A 14,218-nucleotide genomic window follows, 5' to 3' on the forward strand; every position below is an offset into this window, starting at 1 on the left:
TTTTTTGTTTGCTGGAAAGGAAAAGCCAGACATAATTTTATCCCCCTCCTCCAGTGAATTTGCTTGTGATGCTTTCTCTCTCCCATCACACTCAGCCCTGACAGGAGTATCCAGTGCCGACAACCTCAGATATGCAAAGAGCTGAATTGTGATTCTGTATCTCTGGTTTCCAAAACCAGAGCTGTCAGCTTTGATCTTTGACTTTTGAGAGTCTGTTCTGCAAAACCAAAGGTATGTGGCTTGATGTGAGAGCATTTGCCTTGATTTCAAAGGTAGAAATGAATGTTATTTGTTCTTGAACACACAAACTAAAAGTTCAGAAAGCTGCCATTTTTCAGTTTAGCTTTTCCTGATCGTGTTATTTTTCAGAAAGGATGCTTAGGATGGGCACTCCTGCAGATTCACAAATCCAGGCATTCCAAGCTCTGAGCTCTGCCAGTTTCAATCAATCATAAACGTTCCCCTACTATGGTGATCTCATGTCACAAACTAAAAATAGGGCAATGCTTGCAAAAAAAAATGAGATAGCATTAAAGTTATGAGCATTGGTATAAATTGGGCTACAGGCACCAACAACCAGAAATGACAACAGGAGCAAGAAACTAGAGATTTGCATACAGAGGAACTTCTTCTTTATAAGATACACAGAAGACTGGACAAATTTGTTTTACTTTTTCTGACATCCTGTTTGTATGAAATTGAAGAAGGAATGTCTGATCTTACCGTCCAACTGGGGAAAAAATAGGGATTGATTCTGGGGCGTCTGGAAATCCTGACCAGAATTCAGCCCCTAACCAATAAAACAGGTACTGGATCTCTAAACAAAAACAAACTTCTGACAACTTTTTCTGTCACCAGAGTTACACATTTGAATGATGTCATACAGCTTTGAAGAGTCTAACTAGAGACTAACTGAAGAGTTTAACTGAGACTGCACATCCAAACCTGGCTTCACTTAGATTTAATATTCATTTGATATTTCTATCAGCTTTTGACATAATTTACAAAACAGGACATGGAAAAGATCTGCGTTTTTAGAATAGGTATCAAATGGAACAGGAAAAGCCTTCAAAAGATCATGAACCTCTTTTTCTTCTTTAGAAGACTGATGGAACAAAATCATCATCTACAAGCTATAAATATTCATACAGTGAACGCTTCATAAACTGGAATAGGGTCTTATTATGGGAAAACATAGCCCATTTAATCTTAACTTAATCTGATATCAAATTCATTCATGTCAGAAATGAAATCCATATTGCTTTTAGTAGAGAAGGGCATAGAATTCTGCTGCTGACAGAGGGAAATGGGGCTGATAGACAGAAACAGACAAGAATTACCCAGATTGTTTTAAAGAGTTTCAGGTTTTTTCACAGCTAACAACCAGTAGTCACACCACATTGGTTTCCAGCAGTTGCTATTACTCTCTTTCGCCAGCTTGATCTGTGCTAACCAAGTTTAGACAGCACTTTGGTAGCAACACAAGCACTTAGTCTACTGCAGAATTCCCAGTGGAGGTGGAGCTGCTCCTCTGTCAATCTAAGAGCACAGCAGAGAATTTACCAAAAAAGGTTATGTTAAATACCGTCTTCAGAGGCTGCACATAAACCGCACATGTCAAAATCCTGGTGCTTAACTGGCAGCAAGCTTGGAAGTTTGTAGCCAGGAAGAAATAGAAGATAAGTCTGCTGACATAACAACAGGATTTTCTCACTCTCCTATAACTGCAGAAGGAAAAGCAGCATTGTATGACAGGGCAGCACACCAGAAATAAGACAGAAGTTGTCAGCCCCAGGATAAAGAAGGGTTTCAAGGTAATTTGAATCTTAGGAAAATAATACAGCGGGAAATTGATGTAAAGAGCCCACCCAAGCCATTGCACAAGAAAAGAGAAGGATTTAAGGCTCTTGACAAAAGAATAAAATAAAAGAGAAAATAATCTTGTTTCAGCTTCCTTCTCAGGTTGGAGCTGTGAGACACTGGAACAGGCTGCCCAGGGAGGAGTCACCATCCCTAGAGGTGTCAATAGACGTTTAGATGTTGTACTGAAGGACATGGTTTAATTGGGGAATACTGGTGGTAGGTGGGCAGATGGACTAAATGACCTTGGAGGTATTTTCCAACTTTGGTGATTCTGTGAATCTATGAAAATTCTCTGGTTCAAGTCAAAATTGCTGTGTTTATTCTTTTTCCTTGGCCAAGAGCAATGTGCTTCAACCTGAACTGGGAAAATGGAAATAAATAGCAATTAAAAAAATAATTAAATAAATAAAATCAATAGAAATGCATTTGTAATGTAGGATCAAGGTATCCTGTTCTTTTGTCTACGATCTGCACCATAATACAATTGGTGTTTCTTTTCTGGGAGAATGCAGCTACTTTCTTCTCCCTGAAGTTGCTGTTAACTACCCAGCAATGCACACATGACAGGACTAAGCAGGAAGCATGGACCTTCCTGTTTCCTTGGCTTCTGAACTTCCCCTGCATTCTCCATACTACTAGTGATACCCCTTGTAAAGAACTGTGCCCCTGAGAAATCAGTGCTATTGTTTGTAATAGAAAAGATCAAGAAATTCAGGCCCAGCTGGAATCAAAGTACATAATGTAATATCTCTCTGCTATGCATCTTGTGTCCCAGAGTTTACTTAATGTTGCATAGTACTAGAAATGAAATTAAAATACATATCCCAAAGGCTCAGTCACATCTCTAACACTCTAGGTATACAGCAGACAATGAAGGAAGTTCATACAGAGTTATACTGTGAATACAAAAGCAATAGGTATCATCAAAAGAAAATACGACGTTGGGAATGTTGTTTTTTTATGGTGGCTGGTGTTGAAATATATGGTATATTTTGTCATTCCCTGTTAAAATAAGTCAAAGAAGGCAGAGAAATTGCAGTATAGAGATATAAGAAACAAAACTGCTGTGTCATAAAATGGAACACAGAAATGTGGTCTTATCTAGGTTACACTGGATGTATCTGCAGCTCACTGAAAACAGAAGAATCAATTTTGTTTTCTCAAGAAGAAAAAGAGCAGTGAAATCTGGGACAAAACTACAAGGCTGCAGAAAACACTGAGAGTGCTGGCAGGTTTATATTTAAATCTGAGCCTATTGTTTAGCATTAATTTGAGATTTATTCAATCCAGAACAAGGCTAATTCTGCAGACGTGAGTGAAAATTCAAAATATCAGTAAAAGGATAACTCAGGTATCAGTACAAATCTACTGGGTAATAAGGAATATAAAGTTCAACACTGAAGTCAAGAAGAATAACATGAGGACCCACGCATCCTGTGATGAAACATATGTAGAAAGTGAAGCAGAAAAAAATAAATCCAGGACATTGTGTCATTTTGCAAAGGTTTCCTGCACTGGCAGAGTGCACAACACCAAGAAAGAGCTGATATGAGCCTCATTAAGCTATGATTAATTCCTCATAGAAGTTGTACCAGGAGATGAGTGGGGTATCAGCTGGAAAGCAAATGGGGAATGTATTGCTTTGTGCATCAGTGTCCACCTAATAAATGATGTATTGCCAGAACTGTGGAGTTTCTAATAAAATACCACTAATAATAGAAGATAAACAGTAGGGTATAGATCTCACAGCGGTAAGCTTCTCCCCCTTACACAGTATAGTAATTAGGCTATATTTCTATATATTCTAGCAGTATCAAAGGAAAGTAAGCCCCAACTTCTGGATTAAAAGTAACTCATAGCCTTGTTCTCACAAAGGTGGACACACTGAGAAGCAGAAGGAAAGCAAAATAACTCAGGATATTATGAAGGCACTTCCCTAGAAAACAGAGAAATACTCATAAAGCACAGAACAGAAGGGGGGAAGTTCATGTTTTGTGTCGCTAGGAAAGTTCTCTTTGGCCTAACATAGCGTGAGAGTCCAAAAGCATTATCTGGGGATACGCAGAGGAAACAGAAAAACAAAAAAAAACAAGCACATTTATGACATCATAGAAAAAATATATTGTAGTTGGGCGTGGGTTGCAAAGAATTCAGTGAATATTTTAAAAGGGGACATGTTCCATTTCCTCAAATGGAAGTAATACTCAGGGAATGCAGCTGATGCTAAAACTTGTCTTCATTGAACACAAACTCAACATTTCCCAGTTACATCTGCGATAGCTTTTCCTGCAAATATTATGTACTTCACTTCTCCATCTGAGGAAAAGTTAATCATATTTGTTATTTATTCCAATATCGTAATAAAATCTCTAAGGCTTAAAGGTGCAAAAGGGTTTCCAGTTAATGTGGTAATTAATGACTACAAAGTCAGTTTTCCATTTCCTTGTAATTTGGACAGCTAAACACACTCCAGAAGGCTTCTGATTGGATCACTGATTATGAATTTTGAATGGTCAAAGCATGTATGAGTTTTACTGCCTTTAAGGCCAACACTCCAAACAATTAAAAACTTCCAAATAAATATTCTTGCCAACTTGAACGCAAAGCCGTGAACTGCATTGTTAAATTCACTGTCATTGCAGCAGATTAATTGCTCGTGCTATAAAGTTTATGAGTGCATAGAAAAGAGAGAAAATGCTTCATCTCTATTTGCTGCATATTTGTAGCAACAAATGAATAACTGCCTCCAAGAAAGTTGATAATATTTATTCTCAAAGTTGTTGAGAAAGCAAATGCAAATGAGAAAAGGCATTGTTTTCTATTGCATTAATACATTCTTCATGTGTTTTTTACACCATTCTGGCATCCATTATTATGTATTAAGTATAAATAGAATATCAGAGCAGAGGAGACATGTTCTCAGAGATGGAGACAATTATGAGGAGAATAGTATATTCGTGATAATAATTTTAAGAATTTTCCTCTTTAACCAAATTAATACAAATTTGACTATCAAACAATTTAGAACCTCATCTCTACATAAAAAAGAGATAGCAGCATGTGACACATTGTCAACTCTCAGAGTGGATTTTTTTAAACAAAAGTGGATTTATCTTGTGCATATTCAAAATTAATACTTTCCTACTAAGAGATATCTGCTGATCTCTATTAGAATCATAGAATCATTATGGTTGGAAAAAAACTCTCAGATCACATAATCCAACCACTAACTCATCACTTCCACACCACTGACCACGTCCCTCAGTGCCACATCCACAGGGTTCTTGAACACCTCCAGGGATGGTGACTGCACCACCTCTCTGGGCAGCCTGTGCCACTGCAGCACCAATATTTTGGATAAGTTTTTCCTTATATCCAACCTGAACCTCCACTGGAGCAACTTGCAGCCATTTCCTCTCATCCTATCACTGTTACCTGGGAGAAGAGGCCAACCCCCACCTCACCACAGTCTCCTTTCAGGCAGCTGTAGGGAGTGATCAGGTCTCCCCCTGAGCCTCCTCCAGTCTGAACAATTGCAGCTCCCCCAGCCACTCCCCATAAGACTTATGCCCCAGACCCCTCATGGCTTCCTTTCCCTTGTCTGGACACACTTCAGAGCCTCACAATGGCTTTCTTGTAGTGAGGGTCCCAAAACTGAATGCAGCACACTAGATACGGCCTCAGCAGTGCCAAGTATGGAGGGATTAGCTCCTCCCTGTTTCTGCTGGCTGCGCTATTTCAGATACAAGCCAGGATGCCATTGGTCTTCTTGGCCACCTGGGCACACTGTTGGCTTATGTTCAGCCAGCTATTGACTAACACATCCAGATCTTTTTCCTCTGCATGGCCTTCCTGAGGAAAATTACCCCGAGGCTGAAGCAAGGAGCTGCTGAGACCAAAGTACACAATATGACATTCTGTCTTGTTAAAACCATGTTATTGACCTCAGTCCAGCTATCCAGCCTGTCCAGATCCCTCTGTAGAGGCTTTCTACTCTCAGGCAGATCAATACTTCACCCTGACTTGGTGTCTTCTGCAGACTTACTGAGGGTGCTGTCAATTACCTCATCCAGATCATCAATAAATGTGATGAAGCATTATGGACTGATCGCAGCCTTCATTCCCAGTTCCCCTGTGCTGCTCAGGAAAAGGAGGTAGAAGATGATGGACTGGGGAAAGTTTGAACCTCCAGAATAGTTTTTTTATGTTTGAAAACCACATTAATACACGTCAGCATTACAAATGATGACGTTTTTCTTTCCAGAATTAATAAAATGCAAAACTAGTGACAAAATTGCTGACATCATCCCATTTCGTCATTATTTTTCCAAAAACTTACAGAGAGATTTTTTTTCCCACTTTTTCTCCCACTCTCCAGTAACCAACTGAGGTATCACTCAGGAAATAAAAACACTCTGTAGTGTCAAAGGAGCTTCCTCTCTCACAGTACAATAAACTAATCTCCAGTGTAAGACATACCGTGCCAATTAATAGTGTGTTCCTGTTATAAAGTTGCGTTCAGGACTCTATCCTGTTTTTACTGAGCACTGATGTAGTACTAAAGCTTTGCTTACATACACAGTCCCCAGCAAGCAGGCACTATAGCTGCCATCCTTGGAAGCTGTTTCAGAATCTCCTGGCCACTCACAATTTATGACAAGTGTATAATTTCCATCCTAACAAAAACATTGAAATCAGACACAGTTACTATGGATCCTAAATTTGTCCTGTGTTGATACTCCAGGAGTCAGTACGCATAGTGACTCAGGGAGTCAGTACATACCACAGAATAAGAAAACTGAAAGTTGCAACATCCCTGTGGGAGTTTTTCTCCTCTGCAGCTAAGATAAATAAAGTCCTACGCCCTTGAGTTAAAACTAGCTGAGAAAGATCAGTTCCACGTGGGACATTCCATGCCGGCTTGTTACGCTGATAACAGGGTTTGTATGCTGCTGGTACTGTCAGCCTGCACGTACTGTAAACAAAGGTCATGGAGATTGTCACGCTGAGTACAGACAGGCTTTGGACACATTTAGGTTGCACAACTTGCATTATTTTCATATGCACACCAATGGAACAGCACAAATCTAAGCCACCATGGCAAAAAGCAGCCCACTGCTGGTGAAAAGTAAGATTACACTTCGTTAAAGGCAAACAAGGTCAGCACAGAAACTGTCCTGCCTTCATCACAGAGAGGCTGTGCTAGACCTCCCCTCCATCCAGAAGGTCCACTAAAGCCCTATAAATGGAAAATTCTGGGAAATTGGGTTTGTGGAAGGCATCCCACTAGAAACTCCTGACGCAATGCTCTAAAGCACAGATGTCCAACTTTTTGGCTTGCCTGGGCTGCATTAAATGAAAAGGAATTGTCTTGGGCTGCATATAAAATACATAATATAGTTAATGTATATAAGTAACAAAACTTCTTTTTTTAAATGATTTTGTATATTATACATATAAAAAAGTATTTCCATGTCAGAGGCCACTTTGCTAGAGTACCCCTCTGCTGCCTTCTGTCAATTTTATTCTTCCTGTGTGAAACTGTGAAAACAGTTGTTGACAAAAGTGCATAACGCCAAAAAGTGATGATGTGAATAAGGTGTGATTGTGGAGGAAGGGGTGTTCCTCTTTGTAAGACAGGGCTTATAAAGGTCCAATAAAGAGACATGATGAGATTCTTAAGTTGAATATCTGATGGCAGCGCTACAAATTTGTAAGAGGCTTGTACAGACATTCTTGTCTCAAAGTCTGTAGAACTTGTGATAAGCTGGTCAGACAACATTTGACTCCTCTTGTGTCTTAATCTCACTCTGGGTATACATACATCAAACCATCTCCTCCAACAAATGAAGCGAGACAACATTCCATTTTGAAATTTGCAGGTAATGCATTTATGACTACTGAAAGTAGAATTTATAAAGTAGAAGTAGCATTTTATTTAGTCAACATACCACAGTGCACGCAATTATTTACCATAACTGAGTTAGCACTGCACTGCACCCTCCCTGTGTCCCAGTTTCAGCCCAGGCAGTGCCAATCACACACTGATGTGTGGTTGTTGTGAGTGATGGGTGCATGTCTAGAGCCAGGCCAGGCTTCTCAGTGTGACACTGCCACAATAGCATGGGGCAGAGGGTGGCCACAGAGCAGGCTGGGCCAGGCCACGGGTGGGACACAGCTGGGATAAAGCTTAGATGTCCAATAACATGCATTACTAAACCATCATAGAGTCACTCACTAACACCTATCTAGAAGAAAAGATGAACAGAAGAAAGATGTCATAATTACATTGCTTTATCAAATCACTTTTTAATAGCTGTTGTCAGGGGTCATCATGGCCCCATACATCCTGCTCAATAAATTTCCCAGCAGCTACATGACTTTGATCATTTAGCTGCCTACTGATACTTTTGAAAGCCGCTCTGGCTTAGTCTGTTGGTTTCTATTTTTTTTTCAGTCTGTTACTATAGGTTGATCTTGTTCTCCTTTCTGGGCTTCTGCTTTGCTTAACACAGAAAAATACTTCTTGCATGAAATAACCTGTGAGATCCTTGGCAAACTGTGCTTGGCAGGCTGTTTCTGACTGATATCTTAATTATTCCTGTTGCAATTGTAGAGGTTCCAATTGACCTTAAGGGAATCACTTTGGACTAAATTTTGTCACAGTCCATGTGTGTTGTAGACACACTTTTCTATTGTTAATATCTCTGTTAAGGACGGCAGAACTGAGACTTAATGGGGCTGGAACTGCTGTTTGACAGTTGCAGCTTAGCCTGGACTTACAGAACACCCTTCTCAACTTGTGCCAGCTCAATCACTGCTTCTTTTCTGCCCACACCCACCCACATGGGAATCTTGCCAGATTGCTGCAAATACTTCCCTTTGTATACAAAAGTGTTCTAAGATTGTCACCTCCCATTTCTCTGTGTTACCTGAAATGGTCCCACACAACCAGCTACTCCGCAGTCTTAAGTTCACAAGCTGAGGAACAACAGCCCCTAACGTAGCTGGTGGCCACATACAAGGCAGACAAGCATGTGGTGTGCAGATCCAAAGTGGCAAGGTACGTCTCCATGTGCTGCCATATGGTGGAGTTCTCCACAGTGTTTGAGCTAAAACAGTCAAGTCAGCATGCAGAGAAATAGAGTCTCTGCAATACGGATAGAAGGCATGGAGACAGTGGGGCCAAGAAATCACATTTATCCCAGTAGAGTCCTTGTTCTGGTAGCCTATATTTTGTCTTTACTGGGATCACTGGCACCCTATGAGTCCAACACAGTGGATCTCCTATCGATCACACAGCTTTACACAACTGACATCTTACAACTTGGCCTTCTACAACTGTCAGCTTGACGTGTTACTCAGCCTGAAAGCTCACAGACTTCCTTCCTGCTATGAAGAACAGCCCATTTAGAGAATTTTACCTGACAATTTATCACCCACCTAATCTGACCAGGTGGAGCCAGGGGTTATGGTGATTCTCTTAGGTCTCTTTAGAACCTTTTAGGACTGAACTTCTTGCCTATTCTTGCACTCTGCAACAAATAAAATGTTGCCTGGCATAGTTACCAGAGTGTTTACCTTGCATGAAGAGTTAGCACGCTGCTTTTTATTACATAAAAGTACTAGTTTTGCTTGGCATGTATTATGTATTTTTCATACATAATAATACATATCACTATATACAGATTTTGCTTATCCTACTTTATTTCTTTTCTATATGATCTCACATGATAGCATGATTTGCTGCAGTTCTAAGACAAGGGAATAAGAATATGCTTTCACTTCCAATCTTAAACAGCTTTATAATCTACAATGATTTGCCCTTTGTACCTACCTTCCTTTTCTGAGTGACTCCTTGATGTTAGATAAAAGCAAGAATGAACTGTTCCACAAAGAAAGGTGAGCCCAGATGACAAGCAGATGGAAGCAGTGCTCTCCCTGGAAAGGGTGTAGTCCCACGCTACTTGAACAGGAGCAGGTCTGGTGACAATGACTGTGCTCAGCACAAAGTCCACTGGTAGCCAGAAAAGTTTGAAAGCATTTTGTAGGTCCAAGTAATTCGGACAGGAACCAACAGCAAAGCTTGAGATGAAATGCAGTTCCTGAGCTAACAAGCAGTGTGCATAGATGAAAGAGCACAGCTGGGTCCCATGTAAGGTAGTTTTTACAGAGCCATCTGATCCAGCCTTACACAGTTACAGCACACCATGGCTGTCTGTGAACAGAGGCAGCCAAAGTCTCCAGAGGAGACTTAAAAAGAAGGATGGTTAGAGGTTGGTCAAGGCAACAACAGCTTCTGAGCTCCCTGGGGCTGTGACAGCAGCTTAGGTAAAATGTTCCACTAACACTTTTGATCTGTGCATTTCCACTTAAAAGAGTACTTTACTCTTGTGTTTTTCACTCTTCTTGCTCCATTAACTGTTCCCAAACCCATACCACATGTAGACTTTCACTTTGCTTGAAATGAACCAACACTTAATATTCTGATCCTACCGTTTTACATGGACTGTTTCATAGTTTCATAATTCATTGTTTATGGTTTCACAATGTTTACACTATGAAAGGGTCCTCAATTCAGCTTCTCTTAGTAGATATTCCACTGATTTTTTCCAAAAATGACAAGTACATGTAATCAAATTAGAATGCAACAACAACAAAAACAAATATAAAACCGCATGTAATACCACACAGTCTATGTCAATGAAAAACTCTTAAACAGTAACCAGCTGACTTTCAGATACAACTGTTCAGAGCATCAGCTAATCACATCCTTATTCAAGCAGGAACCACAGAGCATAACTATTTCTAAAAATTAGCTGCTATACCTTTCTACAGTAATTTTATCTGGGCTTTGAAATGAAGGATGTCGGCATATCTATGTTATCATTCACTGTGTTAATGGAAGAGCCCTCACTGTCCCAGTTGTAATGTTGGAATTTATACAGAATTACAGAACCATAGGGGTTGGAAGGGACCTCATGAGATCATCAAGTCCAACCCTCTCCTAAGTAGGCTCCGTACAGAAGGTCACACTGGTAGACGTTCAGGCTGGTCTTGAATATCTCCAGGGAAGGAGACTCCACAGCCTCTGTGCTATACTCACGGTGTAAGTTCTATCATTATAAGTACTGTATTTCACATCTAGTCAAACTAAAAAATTCAGGGAAAGCACTCAGGATGTTTTCCAGAACCTTTACAAACTGTAGTTACACTCCAGTTAAAATTCATTCTAGATGTAATAAAGACATTGGAGGACGGCAGAGAGACTATAAGAGAACTATCCTGTTTCCAGGTAATTGAAAAGAGCAACTAAAATCCATTATGGATGAAATAAGTGTCAGTTATATCTACAGCCTTGTAATTCTTTAGTTCAACCAACCATAGTCATTTTACAGCTTTTCAAGTTCAGAGAATCACCGAAATGTCTTTACTATCAGATTCTTCACTAAAGTAACATACTGGTGCCAAGTTCCCTTCCACTGCTGCAGCTGCCTGGAGTCAACATGATGCCAACATACAGCACTATGCCTAACATTCCATGACACTGAGAAATTAAGCAGCAGTATTAAAGAAAATAATAATAGCTATGACTTATTTAGTAGCTTGCAAGGCCAACTCTCTCACATTAAAACGAGGAGGCAATGATGCTGACAAGTATGCGGCAGATTTGTAGTCATCTGTGGCATCACAGTAGTAAACAAAGAGTCACAAACGAGTCCATTCTTGAGTTAAAGTAGAATTTTCCTATTTGCAGCACTCTATGGAATAATGGTACGTGCACTGACCAACTTGGCATTCTTTTTGTTCCTAACTAAGAACAGTTGTGTAACATGGAAACTAGCCAGCACCGTTTGTCTGAAGATCTGGATTTTATTTCATTGTGGGTTTGTCATCTGAAATCCAGGAAGAAAACTCTCTAATTCCAATGCGGTGTTATCATTTAGATCATGACACATGATCTAAAGCCTTCTGGACTAATATCTTTGCAAAAATGTTATATAGAACTCCATGGAAATGGAGATTAATAGTAAATTCAATTCACTCCGAATCTTCAATACTCTATATGTGCTTGATAAGAGCCCTGTGCCTGATAAGAGCTCTGTGTAACTTCAGGAGTACAGTTCTGTGGTCTGGGGCTGCACAACAACAGGAGGGTTGTTTCAGAGTATTGCGAGAGACCCAGACACTGCTTAAAGGCAGAGCAACTATATATATATATAAGTTATCTGCAAAGCAGAACCCCAGTGATTGTAGTGGGATATGTCTTCAAGAAGCACAAGAATTAACATAATAGCCCGGCTTGATACTGATCTATGCTTTGCAAATTGACCTCTTTAAGAAAGCTGACTTAAATATCAGGGAACATTCTTCCACTCTAACCATTCTAGTTGTCCTAGCTTCCAAAGGTAAAGGTCTTTGTTACTGCTTACTTTGTAGAGGAAAGGTTAGAAAGAAAGCATTCCATGCATGCCATCAGAATGGTTGGGTGAGTAAGCTGAAATGAAGGTTGAATCAACATTAAGAGTAATGGAAGATGGAAAAGGAAGTAACTTGAGCAAAACAAAGGAGAAAAACAAATTTCCATCTGTACAGCAAAACTTGCCTTTTTTCTTTTTTTCTTTTGTAAGGAATATATTTGAATATTGTTTATCTGCCGAACAAATGATGGCAAACAATTATTCTAAAAATGGTTCTCCACTATTTGGGGATTGTGGGAAAAGAACACCCAACAAACATCTTTGCTTCCCAAAATCAGCATGTTTTGCCCCGAGCCCACATAACTCTGTCTCTCTCTCATATTTTGATATCATATTTCAGAATGCAAATCTAACAGCAGTAAGTTGCCTCATCAGACATTTATCTTGTAAGACCTGTCAAGATGCAGTATATTCTCTCAGCAAAGGTGCAAACATTCTTTTTTCTTTGGGAATTGAGAAGTCATACGTTAGGAAGACTGACTGACTTTGAAGGTGCCCATGAACCTTTCGTGAGTTTGCTACCAATGAAGTGAATACATCTGCCTGAATGTAGTAAGGAATACAATGGTTTTTACCCCTCAAAAATCCTTCATTTCATCATTAGACTTAGTCATTAAAAATGCAGAATGGTCAGCCAAAGTAGAACAGCATGGTGATGTCTGAGGTGAGAACAGGCATCAGTGAGAAATATTTGAATGGATGAAGGAGTGGAGAGATGGCAAAATAAGCACAGATAAGAGGTAGGAAAGCACAGTGGAAGAAACACATGAAGGGAAACAGGGACTGGAGTTGATGATGGAGAGGAAATCTAAGTTAGGAAGACTGTGAAATGTCTGAATTTCTTCTCCTAGCCTTAATGTGCATTTCCTTTGGGGGACTTTTAAGCTACCCAGAAGTTGCTAGAAATAATAATAATAGTAATAGTAATAATAAACCACAAAAAAAACCCTACAACCAAATCTAACTCCTTCTCCATCTGGTTCACCTTCAAAGTAGCCAGAAAATGTGGGACATGCACTTTCTTAATTCTATTGTCCAGTTACATCTACATTTAAACTAGGCAGGAACCTTAACCTCATATCTATCATAAACATGCTTTAGAAACGATGGTATCTTTGGGAAATCTGGATTATTATATCTTAGACTTCTTTGTTTTGAGGTCATCTACTGAAATGTGCTACCTAATTCATATCCAGATTTAAGCTAGCAAGTTTATACTACTGAAGAAGTCACAGAGATTTGCTGGCCCCACAGTAGCCTGTATGTAGTAGAAATTCCTACAAAGTCAGCAAGAGGATTTAGAATAACTCAAGGTGCATTTCAAGACCTTAATATTTTCCAGTCCCAAAGTTATGTAATTAAGGATTAAAGTCAGACTCCTATCTTTTGTACAGAACACTGAAAATAAATCAGACACAACTGCTACTGCTTTAAAATGCATCCGAAGAAAACTGTTTTGAATATGCATCTACTCACTGAAAAAAATACAGCATATCAAATGGAAATTTTCCAACTAGATAATCAGGAGCATTTCCAAAAATCCACACAGAAAGATAAATATTTTAAACTGTGTTTTCCTGTTGACAGATGTTTCTGCTTTGTGCAAGACTCTGCAGTTGTAGATTACAGCTGTCGTATTCTATTATCTCTGGGTGCTGAGTTTTGAAAGGAGCTTCTGGGTTTTGATAAATGCTTGGATGTCAGACAATCAGAGAACTTCCTAGAAAAGAGGAACAGATATCCCAGCGACTCGGTTGAATTAGTTAAAATAGATTCATAGGTTGAGCTACTAGTGCAGTGACTCTGCATGTACGTAGTCTGGAATATGCAACTAGGGAATCTCTGAGCTTTATCTTTCCCTTACAGGAATTAGT

This window comes from Coturnix japonica, chromosome 2, assembly GCF_001577835.2.
Source record: "Coturnix japonica isolate 7356 chromosome 2, Coturnix japonica 2.1, whole genome shotgun sequence".
Taxonomy (NCBI): domain Eukaryota; kingdom Metazoa; phylum Chordata; class Aves; order Galliformes; family Phasianidae; genus Coturnix; species Coturnix japonica.